The 13138-nt window shown below is 39.0% G+C and overlaps 1 long non-coding RNA gene and 1 pseudogene across 1 annotated transcript; both read left to right on the top strand.

Annotated features, from left to right (window-relative positions):
• The first annotated feature begins 418 nt into the window (after positions 1 to 418).
• Positions 419 to 7310, top strand: LOC132159279 (zinc finger protein 271-like; annotated as a pseudogene).
• Positions 7311 to 7823: 513 nt separating this feature from the next.
• On the top strand, positions 7824 to 9400 carry LOC132159426 (uncharacterized). Its single transcript, XR_009437839.1, has 4 exons — positions 7824 to 7917; positions 8368 to 8437; positions 8524 to 8596; positions 9311 to 9400. It is a non-coding gene; the product is annotated as an uncharacterized LOC132159426 (long non-coding RNA).
• Positions 9401 to 13138: the final 3738 nt, after the last annotated feature.

Genomic DNA, 13138 nt, shown 5'->3' with positions numbered 1-13138 from the left:
GTGTGTGTGTTGTTAATGTACAGATATCCAGTATATAGTCTTTGTTCTGTGGATGGAGTCTCTCCTTCATCAAATCAACTAAACATTTTCACAAGTTAACAGCATTTGTGTCTTTCACTCTCCTCTAAATACTCAAACACATTCAGTCTTTTTAACACTTTTATATTTTCATGTAATAAAATGCTACATACAGTTAAAAGCAACTACTTTGTTTGAAAAGTTTAATTGTCTGTTTTAAGTATTATCGAAGCTACAGAAGCAGTTTCTCGATCTTAAATATAGTCTAACTTGTAGACATGAAACATAAAGCATAAATAGCTAATGTATAATAACAGAAATGGTCCCATTATACGTACAGCAGGTAAAATAAGTCAGCATTTTTCTCAGTTAATATATTTCTGAAGGTGCTGTTTACATCATGTCGGTAACAATCCAAGAAATACATTCATACAAAGAAATCATGGGTGGTGAGTTGGATCCGATGGCGGGGGAGGAAGCTGGACAGACTCGGCAGACCCAAACGTACTGTGAGGGTCTGCTGGGAACGTTTGGCCGAGTCTCCTGTCAGAGAGATCTTCAACTCCCACCTCCGGCAGAGCTTCGACCGGATCCCGAGGGAGGCTGGAGATATTGAGTCCGAGTGGACCATGTTCTCCACCTCCATTGTCGAAGCGGCCGCTCGGAGCTGTGGCCGTAAGGTTTCCGGTGCCTGTCGAGGTGGCAATCCCCGAACCCGGTGGTGGACACCGGAAGTAAGGGATGCCGTCAAGCTGAAGAAGGAGTCCTATCGGGCCTGGTTGGCTTGTGGGACTCCTGAGGCAGCTGACAGGTACCGGCAGGCCAAGCGGACTACAGCCCGGGTCGTTGTGGAGGCAAAAACTCGGGCCTGGGAGGAGTTCGGTGAGGCCATGGAGAAGGACTATCGGTCAGCCTCGAAGAGATTCTGGCAAACCGTCCGGCGCCTCAGGAGAGGGAAGCAGTGCCCTACCAACGCTGTTTACAGTAAAGGTGGGGAGCTGTTGACCTCAACTGGGGATGTCGTTGGACGGTGGAAGGAATACTTCGAGGATCTCCTCAATCCCGCTGTCACGTCTTCCATTGAGGAAGCAGAGGCTGAGGGCTCAGATGTGGACTCGTCCATCACCCAAGCTGAAGTCACCGAGGTAGTCAAGAAACTCCTCGGTGGCAAGGCACCGGGGGTGGATGAGATCCGCCCTGAGTACCTCAAGTCTCTGGATGTTGTGGGGCTGTCTTGGCTGACACGCCTCTGCAGCATCGCGTGGCAGTCAGGGACGGTGCCTCTGGGATGGCAGACCGGGGTGGTGGTCCCTCTTTTTAAGAAGGGGGACCGGAGGGTGTGTTCCAACTACAGGGGGATCACACTTCTCAGCCTCCCTGGGAAAGTCTATGCCAGGGTACTGGAGAGGAGAATCCGGCCGATAGTAGAACCTCGGATTCAGGAGGAACAGTGTGGTTTTCGTCCAGGCCGTGGAACACTGGACCAGCTCTATACCCTCTACAGGGTGCTGGAGGGTTCATGGGAGTTTGCCCAACCAGTCCACATGTGCTTTGTGGATTTGGAGAAGGCATTCGACTGTGTCCCTCGCGGCGGCCTGTGGAGGGTTCGTATTGCCAGCAGTAAGTCAGACTTGTTCCCGGTGCGTGTTGGACTCCGGCAGGGCTGCCCTTTGTCACCGGTTCTGTTCATGATTTTTATGGACAGAATTTCTAGGCGCAGCCAGGGGCCGGAGGGGGTCAGGTTTGGTGACGACACGATTTCGTCTCTGCTCTTTGCGGATGATGTTGTCGTGTTGGCCTCATCAAGCCAGGACATTCAGCATGCACTGGGACGGTTTGCAGCCGAGTGTGAAGCGGCTGGGATGAGAATCAGCACCTCCAAATCCGAGGCCATGGTCCTCAGTCGGAAAAGGGTGGCTTGCCCACTTCAGGTTGATGGAGAGTTCCTGCCTCAAGTGGAGGAGTTTAAGTATCTTGGGGTCTTGTTCACGAGTGAGGGAAGGATGGAACGGGAGATTGACAGACGGATCGGTGCAGCTTCTGCAGTAATGCGGTCGATGTACCGGTCTGTCGTGGTGAAGAAAGAGCTGAGCCGCAAGGCGAAGCTCTCGATTTACCGGTCAATCTACGTTCCTACTCTCACCTATGGTCATGAGCTTTGGGTCATGACCGAAAGGACAAGATCCCGGATACAGGCGGCCGAAATGAGCTTTCTCCGCAGGGTGGCTGGGCGATCCCTTAGAGATAGGGTGAGAAGCTCAGTCACCCGGGAGGAGCTCAGAGTAGAGCCGCTGCTCCTCCACATCGAGAGGGGTCAGCTGAGGTGGCTCGGGCATCTGTTCCGGATGCCTCCTGGACGCCTTCCTGGGAAGGTGTTCCGGGCGCGTCCCACTGGGAGGAGACCCCGGGGAAGACCTAGGACACGCTGGAGAGACTATGTCTCCCGGCTGGCCTGGGAACGCCTCGGTGTCCCCCCAGAAGAGCTGGAGGAAGTGTCTAGGGAGAGGGAAGTCTGGGGTTCTCTGCTTAGACTGCTGCCCCCGCGACCCGGCCCCGGATAAGCGGAAGAAGATGGATGGATCGACAAAGAAATCAAATCAGATGAGTTCAGAAATTAAGATATGTGTAATAATGTAGAATGCCAATCACCAAATGTACAGCAGAAAGACAAAAACTTTCAGAAATGATTTAGAAAATATCAGAAATAATCCTGTAAATCAGATAAATCTGCTGCAGATTTGTGAGTGAATTCACTTCTTGTGAAAATACTACACTGATTTTAAATAGAATAAGATTTACTGCTGTATGATTAGCTCTAGTTATATTTTTAACAGTAATTCATAAATGAAAACACTTCAAAACCAACAGCTTTTATGAATTCAGTGTGTTTATACATATGCAATAGTAAATCTAAGCAACTTATAATTGCAATGTTTTAAATGTAAAGCGTATTATATTGAGTTATGATTTCTAATACATACAGGTGAAACAAATGAAATAATGCAGCATTAATATAAACACGTACACATGGGAGATATTGAAGAACATTTCAGTCATAGTACAGAGTCAGCTCTTTTGAGGACACAGCTCTGCTACAGAACCTGAAAATATTAAATAAATCTAAAACATAATAATAAATGTTTTTTGAGAAGCAAATCAGCATATTATTCTGATTTCTGAAGATCATGTGACACTGAAGACTGGAGGAATGATACTGAAAATACAGCTATGATCACAGAAATAAATGTCATTTTAATAAAAATATTTCACAATATTACTGTTTTTGCTGTATTTTGGATCAAATAAATGAAGACTTGGTGAGCAGAAGAGATTTCTTTAAAAACATTAAAAATCTTACTAATCAAGACATTTTGACTGGTAGTGTATTAAAACACAATTTCTAAAGTGTCTAAATGTCAAAATTGTTAATGATGACTTTGGAACATTGAGAAGGCATACATATAAAATATTAATAATAATAAAAAACCCGCTTCCAGGCCACCGTGATTTAATAAAACCATTTCAGCTGGTTTATTAATATCGTGTATATGTGATTTATCTCGTATAACTCGGTTGAGTTGCGCTGCAGTTAAGCGCTTGATTGTTCGATGATGATCTCTTCAGATAGAGAGCAGACAAACAACTATGACTGGGACTGTCATACACATAACATTATAATGAGGACACTATTATAATAAAACGCTGTGAATGTTTAGAGTTGAGTTGTCGTGTTTCTGCTCGTTGTTGTGCGAAGATCGCTTCCACAAAAGGATTCATTCAGAGACACACGGACACTTTCACTTCTGCGTTCAGGAGATTCTGTGCAGATAGATATCAGTCCTAATATTAACGTTATGCTGTATAAATAACGAAGCGTATATAAGAGATAAATGATGAGTTAAATCCCGTTTATTATAAACCTGCTATCAGATGCTTCATTAGTGGCCGGGTTTCTCGACAGCGATTGATCTGAGAGTTTAAGAGCGTTTTCTGAGTCATTTTACTTTCGTTATTGATCCACGTGTGTTTCCCAGAAATGCACTTAACACAATCGCAGTATCTGTGCTTTAAGAGCTGCTTAGAGTCGCTGTCCGTTTGTCAAGTGCTGAAATCTCATCTCAAAACTCGGGTTTATCTTTACAACAATACCCTTCACAAGGCATTTGGATGAAGAAGAAAAAAGGGGATAAAGATCGACCAAACTTGTAAATTCATCAGCAGTCAAGTGATCTCGGTCGAGCTTACACTCGGGGCTTTTCCATCACTTCTGATGGGAATCATTGACTAGCTGAAGTGATTTTCTCTCAATCCAGGCCGATGAGACACTGATATTGCCACACAGTGTCCACTTGTGCTTCGGCTGTGCTACATTGATGCCAAAAGTAATGTGCAGGAGAGTTTTTTTGTTTGTTTGTTTATTCCCCTGGGTTCAACTACACTAAAAGAGCGTCTTGCTGTCATCCTTCCAGAGGATCAGAAGGTAAACTCATCTCCCAAGCGTATGATGGATCCAGTGATGAGGAGTGACACTGCAGGTGTTCAGAGGAAGATGAAGATGTGGACCCAAATGCCCATTACATCCACTGCTATACACATCAGCTCAATCTGATCATGCAACAGGCCACTTTTCACAAACCTAAAGTCAGATTTCAAGTTTTTTCTGCAACTTTTCCACAACATCATGCCACATTGTAACACTAATGAGCGGATGGTATTCAACCATCTGTTCCATATTAATGAATCCTGACTCTCTAACACATTCTGCACTCAAAGACCAGAACTTGAGTAAAAACAAGGACTTTCGTTTTACAACATCTTCCAACATAACTCACCACATCCTGAGGTGGGTGACAGTTATTACACCTTCGAGACAGTCCATAGATACTCTTGTGAGCCTCAAAGGAAAGACAAAACACCCGCCTTTTTACAGCCGGAACACACGAGCATTTCTGGCTCGCACATGGACCTTTTGATAAAACTACCTCTAAATGTATTTAAATGTATCTCTTTATGTGCTTAGATGTTTTCACGTGGCATAGTGGAACAGATATAATGTTTACTTTGTGTTTAATCAAACTTTATATGCATGTAGAATTCATGAACCGTGACAGTACCCCTCCTCCTAAGGACGCCTCCTGGCGTCCCCAGAATCCCTTACCTGTCGATTGTAATCATTGATAAGGGAGTGATCCAGGGTTTTTGTTTTCAATATGTTTTATTTCATTAAGTACTAAGTTAAAGCTTTCTATAGATATATTTATGTCTGTGAGGCATGTTTTCGCTGAGTTTCGGTTCATTTTTGTGAAGCACTCCTTTTCAAGACCAGACGGCAGAAAGCGCTTCATGTTTGTTTTCTTTATTTTATAAAAGCACAACATTTTGTTGATAATGTAACGCTTTTATTTTCATTTCAGATTTGATGGAGGAGAGTGAAGAGCAGAAAAATCATCACGGCACAACCAGCGAAAACACTCGCTCACGGACCGAAAGAGTTTCTTTACTGAGAAGAAGAAACAAGAAAAGTTTGACCTGCACTCAGTGTGGAAAGATTTTGTCAAACAAATTTACTCTCAGTGTTCACATGAGGATCCACACTGGAGAGAAACCGTTCACATGTGATCAGTGCGAGAAGAGCTTCACAGATTTAGGAAGTCTGAGGAATCACGAGAACATCCACACCAGAGAGAAACTGCATGAATGTGATCAATGTGGAAAAACATTTGTAAGAGCTTCACACCTGAAGAATCACCTGAAAGTTCATTCAGAAGAGAAACCACATTCATGTTCTTTGTGTGGAAAGAGCTTTTCAGAACTGGGCAATTTAAAACTTCATCAGAAGATACACACTGGTGTGAGAGATCATGTGTGCTTTGAGTGTGAGAAGACTTTTACTACAACTCAACATTTAAAACTGCACTAGAGGATCCACACTGGAGAGAAACCTTACAAGTGTTCACACTGTGACGAGATTCATTCGGTCAGGAGACCTGAAATCACACGAGAGGATCCACACTGTAGAGAAACCTTACAAGTGTTCACACTGTGGCAAGAGATTCAGTCGGTCAGGAGACCTGAAATCACACGAGAGGATTCACACTGGAGAGAAACCTTACAAGTGTTCACACTGTGACAAGAGATTCAGTCAGTCAGGAGACCTGAAATCACACAAGAGGATCCACACTGGAGAGAAACCTTACAAGTGTTCACACTGTGACGAGATTCAGTCAGTCAGGAGACCTGAAATCACACGAGAGGATCCACACTGGAGAGAAACCTTACAAGTGTTCACACTGTGACAAGAGATTCAGTCAGTCAGGAGACCTGAAATCACACGAGAGGATTCACACTGGAGAGAAACCTTACAAGTGTTCACACTGTGACAAGAGATTCAGTCGGTCAGGAGACCTGAAATCACACGAGAGGATCCACACTGGAGAGAAACCTTACAAGTGTTCACACTGTGGCAAGAGATTCAGTCAGTCAGGAGACCTGAAATCACACGAGAGGATTCACACTGGAGAGAAACCTTACAAGTGTTCACACTGTGACAAGAGATTCAGTCAGTCAGGAGACCTGAAATCACACAAGAGGATCCACACTGGAGAGAAACCTTACAAGTGTTCACACTGTGACAAGAGATTCAGTCAGTCAGGAGACCTGAAATCACACGAGAGGATCCACACTGGAGAGAAACCTTACAAGTGTTCACACTGTGACAAGAGATTCAGTCGGTCAGGAGACCTGAAATCACACGAGAGGACTCACACTGGAGAGAAACCGTACAAGTGTTCACACTGTGACAAGAGATTCAGTCAGTCAGGAGACCTGAAATCACACGAGAGGATTCACACTGGAGAGAAACCGTACAAGTGTGATCAGTGCGGGAAGAGTTTCACACACAACAGAAATTTTAAGAAACACGTGAACATCCACACTCGAGAGAAGCTGCACCCATGTGATCTGTGTGGAAAAACATTTTTAAGAGCTTCACACCTGAAGAGTCACCTGAAAGTTCATTCAAAGTAGGAACCACATTCATGTTCTTTGTGTGGAGAGAGTTTTACACATCTTCAGAGTTTAAAAGTTCATCAGAAGATACACACTGGTGTGAGAGATCATATGTGCTTCGAGTGTGAGAAGACTTTTATTACAGCTACACATTTGAAACAGCAGAGGATCCACACTGTTTCACTCAAACATCTACTACACAAACACACTAAACACATTCAGAGTAGATCATCTTCAGATCCAGCACAAGTTAACAACTTTATTAATCCCACAAGTGACAGTTAGCATAGTAGCATCATGACAAACACAAGATATCACATAGAAATACAGAAAACACAAGTAAAAACACAACCCAACATGCTTCATAAATAAATTTGTAAAAAAAATGTATTCTGTAATCACCAACATTTGCTCTTATCAATGTAAGTCTAGATTAATAGTTAGATTCATTATGTAGTGTATGTCTGTAAGTAATGATCACAGTTAAATATATGTCAAAGTTTTGACGGTGTACATACTATTTGATAGCGCCAAGACATGTTTAAGTAACGTTAACTTTAAAAGTACTAACAGTTCAACTTTAAAAGTTAACTTTAACTTTAAAACAGTTAACTAGATAACAGCTAAAGCACATGTAAAGCTACTGGTGGACTGTTGTTGGCAAGGTATTTTACACGCTAGCCAGGCTATGCTAACTTGGCAAGAAATAGCATTTGAAATACATTTACCATTGACCATAGATGCGCAGAACAGTGTTGTGACGTGAGAAGATTGCCCTTCAGAAATGCCATGCTGTTACTCTAATTATCATTGCCTGTGTTCAAACCCACCATGGAGCTTCATGTGGTGGCCTTGTCTGCAACCACTTATCCTTGGCAGTACAGCATGAAGGTAGGTTGGCATTTTTGTCTTTTTTCTTTTTTTTTTTGGCATTCTTAATATTATTTTACTGACGTTAACAGTTGCTCATTAGCCTAATTTGTTTAATGTAAGTCTCATAGTATTGTAAGTCTTGAACAATACAATAACGTACTGTTGACCTCTTTTAACATGCATCTTTCATTAGTCTTTGTCATAAGTCCTACACAGAATTTTCTTATCAATAATTGTCATAATTCAAAATAATGCATTAATTTGTTAATTTATTTAACCAGTTCTATCATGCCTGCAGTACCACAACTTATGCCAATTATATATATATATATATATATATATATATATATATATATATATATATATATATATATATATATATATATTTCATTTTCAGAATTCCTAATAGTCAAGTGCAACTTGCAGTGTAGAGAACATGCACATTTTCACTGTTATTGCCAAACACAGTTACTGTATAAGGAAAGTCCATTCGTGAGTGCTAGCTGAACTTAATTTTAAAGTGCATTAGCCATAAAAGGTGAGAACCAGATTTGCAAAACCATGCTGTCTTTCCAAAGTTTTAACTTTCTTTGTTTATTTCTGACACCATTTACTGTGTTATAGGGAAGCCTCAAGACTCAAGAAGGACCAAGTGAACTACATGAACGGTTGTCTCAAGGAGCATGGGATTCTTGTGGTATAATGTCTGAGTCACTAGCAATTGTACATTTTAGACATTTTAACTCTGAGCCAAGGTTATGTAAGTTACTCTAAAAAAAAAAGTAATTCAGTACTAGTTTCTAATTGCATCAGTGTAGACTGTGCAAATGACTCTGTCCAAAAAGTACTCAATTTCTTATTATTAATTACTTTGTAAATCCTATATCAACCTTGACAAGTTAATGATACAAAGATAGACATAAAATGTTTCTTTTAATTCTTTCAAGAAACTATATAAATTATTCTGTTCACACTTTAGATTAGAGTCCAATTCTCACTGTTGACTATTTTTCCACAATGTACTCCTAATTATTGCTTAGTAATACGTAGCAAAGTAGTTGTTTAGTTTAAGAATCGGTTAGTATTAAGTATTTAGAATAAGGTTTTGAAGAATAAGACATTAATATGTGATTTTTAAGTAATAATAAACAGGCAATATCTTAGCATTATTCATGCTAATACACAACTAGTTTATTGTGAGATTTAGACAAAGTATTTAAAGAGAGAAGGCTACATAAAAAGCATGCATTTTAATCACCCTGTTATTTACTTCACAATGAAAACAGATGGGCCATTATCCTTTTTTTATTATATATGCCCAGAACAAAGACAAAATCTTCATATTTCTCCTTTTTGTTTGCTTACAGTTGCCAGCATCTGTAAAAACATTTTTATCAATGTTGTTCTCCAGGAGGGTGACGAGGCTATTCTGACACTGGCCCTTGTGTGCACTCGCTCCAGAGACCTTGTGACGGGGGAAGCCTTAAGAAGACGAGTGTTCCCTAGTAGTTTTTCCATAACTTTTTACGTATTTAAAAAAAAAAAAAAATTCTTATATTATTTGCTTGAACAGCTGGTTAATGAATTCCACCCTTGTGGATTTTTGAATGTGTGTACTTTTACATGTCTACAGGTGTCACAAATTGGAGTGCTTTCTTTTCTTCCTACAAGGCAGAGGTCTACAAATGTACAGACTGGAAACTTCTATGCAGTGTGGAGACATATTCAAAGATTGTAGTCCAGGTATGCAGTGTTAGTTGTTGCCATGTGGTGTTTTGCTTTCAATGATGAATTAAAACATATAGATATATATATATATATATATGTATGTATATATGTTATTCTTATTTTTTACAGACTCTTGAAGTGATGGATTCGACCCCTATACCAAAGCAACCACACAAGAGAGACTTAACGAGAGCTGTAATTATTATTATTCTTATTAAACTTAATTTCACAAACTGAATGCATGAGACTTATATCACAAGATTATGTCACAATGATAAAGATTAAATGTTTTTTATTTTGATTGTAGTGACAAAAGTTTTACTTTGCAGTGGTACATTGTGTTGAAATCTTGACCTTGACACTGTCCTGTGCTGAGATCCTGACAAAACAGGCAGCCACACACATGGTTGATGCCCTGAAGGAGGAACTGAGAAAACGAAAAGTACCTGATCCTAACACAGCCCCACCACTTTATCACTCTGACTCAGACTCTGACGCAACAGCCATTTTTGAAGAATCCTCTCCCATGAAGGAACCACTAAGAATTGTAAGTGTTACAAGAAATAATATCAAAATAATACTTTTATATTAAACAAAATGCTGAAATATTTTTTTTCTCACAGCTTGAATCAGAAAGTGAGGATGATAGCGCATCACAGTGCCCAAAAAAGAAACCAAAGCTTGACGATGAAATTGTCAGTGCATTGAAAGGTATTTTAAGATGAAGAGTAGTTAGTTTTATAGTTGACGGAGCACGTGAGTTTAAAACCAATATAATGTTCACCATGTTTGTATCACTAGATTTGCCAAAGGTAGTAAAAACACTAATGTTAACATATTAAACATTCACATGTGCAGTATGCTGCCGTAAATAAGCAAACTCATCAAATTTAATTCAAAAAACAAAAACTTTATTTTTTCTAATATAATAAATTAATAAAGGCCTTCTGAAGTTAAGCAATGTGTTTGTGTAAGAAAAATATTCATATTTAATCATTTAATCACTTTCTCACAACGGAAGCTAGTTATTCTAGTCTATAAAGTTTTAAATATGAATATTTTTTCTTATACAAACTCCTTGCTTTGCTTCAGAAGGCCTTTATTAACCCCCAGAGCAGTTTCGAAAAGACTATTAAGACTATTCATAGTACTTAACTATACATTTCATTTTTAGTTTTCAGGGAAATGCCTTTCCATCACATTTTATGTGAAGGACAAGTACAAATTGTTCTTAACGTTAACAGATTTGATTTTGTTCCTTGGTCTTTTCATCCAGCATTTAATAATGCTATATCAACAATCTGCATACAAATTGTGTGGATGGTAACCCATCTATTGCTGTTGTGCTACACACAGAATATTACAGGTTTATTTGGACAGTTTAAGTGTTATGATTTAAAATTAAAAATGTTTAGATTGCATATATTGTTTTCATGTATCTTTACTTTACAAATGTATATCCGACCTAGATAAACCATTGCAGCTAAATCTGATAACAGTGATTATCATCAAATTAAATGTTTTTATTTTTGTGTTCACAGATGCTGTGATTGCTCGTTTTGAAGGGACCATTCCTTCCCAAATCAGGGCTTTACTTCGACAGAAGTGTAACAATGAGGGTTATGCTAAAGAAATTCAGGAAAGTGGTGTGTTCAGAGGCGATAATAATTATTTGAGCATTATGTAATAGGCTGAAGTGACATAAAGGGGTAGTCAATTAAAAGTTAATGCAGTTCTTTATTTGTTCTCTGTAGTGTTAGTGTCTCTGTCTGTTGTTAAAATGTGAAAAATTCATACTATAAGTAACTCTTTTGATTTTTTTATTTAATTATGCATTATTGATACTTGTTTGATTCGAATTTTACAATATTAAACTAAGATTCTGCTCATGTTTTTTTTCTAATGTATTTGTTTGTTTGAAAATACAAAACTAGTTCACATTAATTGCTAGTCACATTGTGCAGTGCAATTTAATTATAGTTTGAAGATATTAGAAGCAATTAAGAAAGTACATATAAAGTTGTATTAAAGTTCCACTTAAGTTATTGAAATAAATCACTCTTAACTTTCACTAATGGCATTTAATATGAACTTAATCTATTATACATTTGAAATAAAATACAATTAATATGCATTGTGTCAAAATCACTACATATAATTCACACTTAAGTGTATTTTTATTTGACATTAAAGTATATTTTAGTTCACATTAATTGCTTGTCAGTTCATTGAACAGTGAACCCATTTTAAAGACACTAGAAGCAATTATGAAAGTAAATATAAAGTTGTATTAAATTGCCACTAAAGTTGTACCAAAAAATCACTCTTAATGACAACTTATTGCATTTTATTTCAACTTAATATGTGATATATTTCAAATCAATTATACTTAATGTGCATTCAGACTGGTGAAAACATTGCATTTGAGTTACACTTAAGTGTATACATTTAAAGTATATTATTTGTATAATAAGTACACTTTATAAAAGTTCACTAAAGTGCTTTTTTTTCACAAAGGAGGCCTATATATTTATTAAACACATAGGCTATATTTGTTTCAGGCATTGTCTGAACACACTGCAGTAATAGTCACCAGTAGCCTAACTTAGCTAATCACACTATTCAAACAGCAATTAATGCCCCACAAATTAAATGTATAAAAAGTTAACACATCAAAAATATGATTAAGAAACGTTATATCACCCAAGGCTAGCATAGGTTATTCGCTTATTGTTTTTCTGTGTGCCTGCAATCAATCAAGCAAATCAGCTTACAGACGATTTATATTACACAAACTGCATTGTTTTGACACTGTAACAATGCTTCAGTAATTAATATAGACACTTGTTAGCTGTTCAAAATATTCCATTAAAACGAGTAGCTATTGTATTGTTCCAGAGACAACAAATAAAGATGTAAAGAATAGATGGTACTGGCGTCTCTATTCCAGGTGACACACAAAGCATGTCTCCATTACCAACCCTTCCTCTAGGGAATGCACTTCATCTTATACAACACATTACTGCCACCTGCAGGCATAAATCAGTACTCATCACAATAGATATCATTACAGCTATTTGAGGAGCATGCACTTATATTTTCAGTTTCATTCGTTCGCGCGTTGTTTCAAGGGCACGCTCGCTCACAATAAGACGACTAATGAATATTCATGTAACTCCACCCACGGGAACAGTTTTTCACGGAGACCGAATATTACACAACACCGGCTCCTCCCCTGATCTGAGTCTGTAATGTATTCAGCGCGTTTTTCAGTCCGCACTCCGCAGGGTCAAAGAGCAGAGCAAACGTCAGAGAGTACAAGGTGTGTGTGTGTGTGTGTGTGTGTGTGTGTGCACCAGTATGTCTTCGCTGCGTTCACCTTCAGCCCTTATCACAGTGTGACAGTTGTTTTATCTTCCAGACAGACAGCCTCTCACACACAGTACCACTGTGTTCCCAAGATTCATAGCAGTCATTCGTTTTTCACAGGAACCGAATATTACACAACAAG

Source organism: Carassius carassius, chromosome 16, assembly GCF_963082965.1.
Source record: "Carassius carassius chromosome 16, fCarCar2.1, whole genome shotgun sequence".
NCBI lineage: Eukaryota > Metazoa > Chordata > Actinopteri > Cypriniformes > Cyprinidae > Carassius > Carassius carassius.
This window is presented reverse-complemented; position numbering and strand designations above follow the sequence as displayed.